The following is a 4,891-nucleotide window of genomic DNA, read 5'->3' as shown; positions in this document are numbered from 1 at the left end:
AGCTGTGCGTTGGCAAGGAGAGGAGCCAGCATCTTTGAGTGCCTATCATGGCACACGTTTAACATTGCTTACTTTAGTGCTCACAAGAACTCCACCAGGAGGACATCTTTTGTACTGTACCGATTTATATTTTGAGATTCAGGAAGATTGGATAAATTACTCAAATTGACTGAGCTGACAAATTGTAAAGCCAGGTCTAATTAAAAAGTTATTCTTTTTATTATTTCATGTAATCATCCAATATACAGAAAGTAAAGCAGACTGTAATCCTTCAAAAATAGGAGCTCTGCTCAAAGCACTGTTGTGTATTTTCTATGCCTGTCCATATTCATTCATTCATTCATTTGCTCATTCAACAAGCCTGCATTCAGTGACTTCTCTGAGCTAAGCAATGTGCTAGGCCTTGGGAATACAGTGGTGATATTTTCAGACTGCAGAGAATTGCAGAAAAGTAAAAAGACAGTGAAGTTTAGTATAATTAGTGCTAAAGGAAGAGAGAAGTAAAGGTACCAGGGACACTCAGATTTTCCAGATCTAGGAAGGCAACTTGAAGGAAGTAGCATTTAAGCAGAAGCTTTACAAACAAATAGGGGCTATACAGGTCCAGGAATTGGGAGTGCTCGCAGGGACAGTGTTCCTGAAAGAGGATTCTGAATAAGCAAAGGCCTGGATTGAAGGACGGGTCAGGACCAAGAAGGTGGCAGGGAGTGGAGGCAATGTTGCGGAGGAATTTACAGACATGTTCAAGGGATTGGAAACAAAAGAATCCCACTTGCATTTGAGGACAGTCTCACGAAGCAGAGTACAGAGAATTGATGGAGCAGTAGGAAATGAGGTATGCAAGGAGCCTGGAGTCAGCAGGCTAGATAAGAGAAGTGCTGGTAACCTACAGCCCTATGTAGCAGTAGGGACTGGATATGGGAAGGCCGAGTCTTGGGACTGGATGTGACGGAGGGAGAACACAGTGTAGGCTGCTAGGAAGATTTGTTAACACGCCTCAGAAATACTGCAAGGAAAACACTGAAACAACTGATACAGCTAAAATCCTATCACATGGAACTCCATGGGGAAACAATTCTGTTTTTGTTTTTTCCTTGAGATGGAGTATCATTCTGTCGCTCAGGCTGGAGTACAGTGGTGTGATCTTGGCTCACTGCAACCTCTGTCTCCCAAGTTCAAGTGATTCTCCTGCTTCAGCCTCCCAAGTAGCTAGCATTAAAGGTGTGTACCACCACACCCAGCTAATTTTTGTATTTTTAGTAAAGATAGGGTTTCACCATGTTAGCCAGACTGGTCTCGAACTCCTGACCTTAAGTGATCCACCCATCTCAGCCTGTCAAAGTGCTGGGATTACAAGTGTGAGCCACCACACCTGGCCATGGAAACAATTCTAAATGACCACTCCCCAGTGGTGGAAATAAAGATTTCCCATGAGTGCTAAAGTACAACTCTTCCATTGAAAAAGCAAAAAAAACCAAAAACTGCAGCATCCGGGGGTAAAATCTCTAGTAATGAAGTAATCGAGCATTTTAAGATATTTATCTTTGAAGTTGGTGGGGGGGGTGTCTCAATTTGGCACCCTGGGATTGACAGAGGGGAAATCCAGTCTTTTCTCTCAGGTAAAGATGTAGTCATTCCGATTTTGCATTTTCTTGCTTCCCACAGGATGCAATGTACCCCTAGATTAGTGAGGGTGTTAGGTGTCTCCTTATGTTTATGCTGCACAATGCCATCAGCTACTAATTAGTTCCTTTATTAATAAGACTGTCTATGAGATATTCACAGACTGGGGTAAAGCATTCACTGTTTTGGATAATTCAGAGTTGTAAATTATTACTGTACCTGGGACCAAAATATAAACGGGGGAGGGATGACTTCTGGACATTAGCCAGAACTTTTCCAAAACAAAAATATTTCATATATTTCTTCGAGTTCTCATTGTAACAGTCAACCAAAATTATTATCAGCCATATTTCGTTAATTTTACGTTAGCACTTTTTATTCATATGCAAGGTAGTTTTAATTTTTTTTTACAGTATTTCTTATTAAAATATTGCAGTGGACTAAATATTTGTATTCCCTCAAATTTATGTTGAGACACTCATCTCAATGTGCTGGTATTTGGAGATGGGACGTTTAGGAGGAAAACAGATCATGAAGGGGGAGCCCTCATGAATGGGATTAGTACCCTTCTAAGAAGAAGCCAGAGAGCTAACCTGCTTCATTTCTGCCACATGATGATACAAGGAGAAGCCTTCAGTCTGCAATTTTGAATAGGATCCTCATCAGAGCCAGAGCAGGTGGGCACCCTGACTTCAGATTTCCAGCTTCCAGACTGTGAGAAATAAATTTCTGTGGTTTATAAGCCTCCTGATACATAGTACTTTGTTATAACAGCCTGAACTGACTAAGACAAATGTATAGACTTCAGGAAGATAAAAGAAGAGTTCCTAAATCGCTATGCAGTTTGCCTCTGACTCATATAACATAGTTAAGAGTTGTTTTATAAAATGTTATTGACTCCAGGGCTTAGGGTAAACTAATATTAATACATTTGTTTATATCAGTTACCATAATTACAGGGCTTCTATTTAATTACTGGGTACAAGATAACATAATTGTGTCATCAATGACCCGTTTATTATGGTATTTTTATAGCTGTATCTAAAACAGTTTTGAGTGTATCTTCTTAAGTGTACTACGCCAGTATTCCAATGTCAATTTAATATTTGACATAATATATACTGTATTGTTTTATGAATAAACCTTAGCATATTAGGTTGCATTATATTAAATATTTATTTTTGTAGCTCTAAAATGGTCAAAGAACAGCAGTTTCATATGGTTCATATCTAATCTTTCCACGCAGTTTTTTATCCCTTTCCATTATCAGGAACTACTGCCACCCAATCATTAAGTAAAATGCCAAAAGCAAGTAACATCCGTGTAGTATATATCCTATAGATTATCCCCAATGTTATATTTTAACTCTCGTTAAAAGTAGTTCACCAATTCCTAAAAATTAACTTCACACGGGGTGGCTGGGTGGATTAGAGGTCCAGAAATATGACTGTGTATATGCTTAAGACTTTATGATTTTCTCTAGAAGAATGAAGTTTGGTCATTTTACAGTAAATTCTCTGTTTGAATAAAATTGCAAAGGGCAATTGCTGAACAGGAATGTCCTACTTACTAACCAATGCCTTTCAAAAACAGAGAAAAAAATGCTACTGAAAATTGTCCACCAGCAATACGGAAGTAATACATATAAGGAAAAAAAAAAAAAAAAAAACAGAATCTTCTTTGGAAAATAGGAAGATCCATGGATTTTCATTTGAGAACCTCGTTTGTCCAGATTTTGTTTCACACCCCTCAAAAATGAGAATCCTTTGGTCACTTCCCTCTCAAAGCAGCTGGAAGGCCTGGCGAGCACAGCAGGACCACGGAGGTAGAGATGCTGGCACGCTCACCCTTGCACTGCTGAGATCCAAGAAAGCGGTCACATCTGCTGAGGGCAGAGGTCTCTGAGGGGCTAAGGGATGCCACGCCTTGACACTGTTGCTAGAATACCAGGTGTTTCACAAAATCTTTGGGTAGAAACTCTTGCCATTTATACCTTTTATGAATTATATTTATATGAAACTCTACACTTGTTTAGCAATAGAAGTAGCTTGAATTTCTAGATTTGTTCTATCCATATGTGCATTCTCAGTCCTTGAAAGCCCTGAGAAAGAAAAAATAGTTTATAAATACAAATTAGAAGAGGTGGTCCTTGCCCATAAAGGGTGTATATTCCACTTGGACAGAAAAGATGAATATACATGAAAGAATTACAGAATACATCTACTTACACAATTCCCCTCTTGCCTAAGGGCATTCATTATTACAATACACTTATATAGCACCTCCTTTCCAATAGCCCAAACACCGGCTGTGGAACAAACTGCTGAATAAATACTTGTCACAATCCCCTTTTAACAAGTGAGTCCATCTGGAAAACCAATTCAGGTCCTTCATTCTAATCAAAAACTCTTCTGATTTGGGGATCTACTTTAATCTTTTTTATAATAGGGCAATACTTCAGAAATTAAGAAAATAAAGCTGGTAAAAAAATTATTCTAATGACAACTTTATTCTCATTCATTAAACATATCTTATGCCCTTTGGATAGTGTTTTAAATATTCTTTATACCTCTTTAGCATTTACATTATTTGCAAAGTGCTGCTCAAAAAAAGACACTGAGGCCTGGCGAGTTGGCTCACGCCTGTCATCCCAGCACTTTGTGAGGCCGAGGCAGGAGGATCGCGCAGTCAGGAGTTTGAGACCAGCCTGGCTGACATGGTGAAACTCCATCTCTACTAAAAATACAAAAATTAGCCTGGCATGGTGTCACATGCCTATAATCCCAGCTACTCAGGAGGCTGAGGCAGGCAAATTGCTTGAACTAGGACCCGGGAAGCAGAGGTTGCAGTGAGCCGAGTTGGTGCCACTGCACTCCCACCTGAGCTAAGAATGAGACTCAATCTCAAAAAAAAAAAAAAAAAAAAAAAAAAAGGCACTGAGGCAGAGCCTGAAGAAACAACTCGCCCAGGTTACAGAGCAGTAGGGACCACGAGTCCATGTTCCATCTACTACACCAGCATGTCTCTCAACGTGTCAGTTGCTAGAGAAGCCAGAGAGCAGAACATGAGAATTGTTTGCATGTCCATGAAAGCCTGACCTACCCTTCCCACCCAAAGTTGTCAGTTTCTAGAAAAAATCTACAACATAATTTTTTAATTTGCAGGGAATTTTAAGTGCTCATTTAGAAAAGAAAAATGCACAATACACCAACCCCCCAGGATTTACCATTATTCCTTCCTCTGCCTGGGTCACATGCAACTGAGGATA

The 4,891-nt window shown here is 39.5% G+C and overlaps 1 long non-coding RNA gene across 1 annotated transcript; it reads right to left on the bottom strand.

Moving 5' to 3' along the window:
* Positions 1-1,504: 1,504 nt before the first annotated feature.
* On the bottom strand, positions 1,505-4,318 carry LOC116557076. The gene is made up of 2 exons (XR_004271346.1): positions 3,471-4,318; positions 1,505-2,335 (listed from the first exon to the last, which is right to left on the bottom strand). It is a non-coding gene; the product is annotated as an uncharacterized LOC116557076 (long non-coding RNA).
* Positions 4,319-4,891: the final 573 nt, after the last annotated feature.

The sequence above is a fragment of the Sapajus apella genome, unplaced genomic scaffold, assembly GCF_009761245.1.
Source record: "Sapajus apella isolate SASKATOON/1434 unplaced genomic scaffold, GSC_monkey_1.0 scaffold18, whole genome shotgun sequence".
Lineage (NCBI taxonomy): Eukaryota > Metazoa > Chordata > Mammalia > Primates > Cebidae > Sapajus > Sapajus apella.
This window is presented reverse-complemented; position numbering and strand designations above follow the sequence as displayed.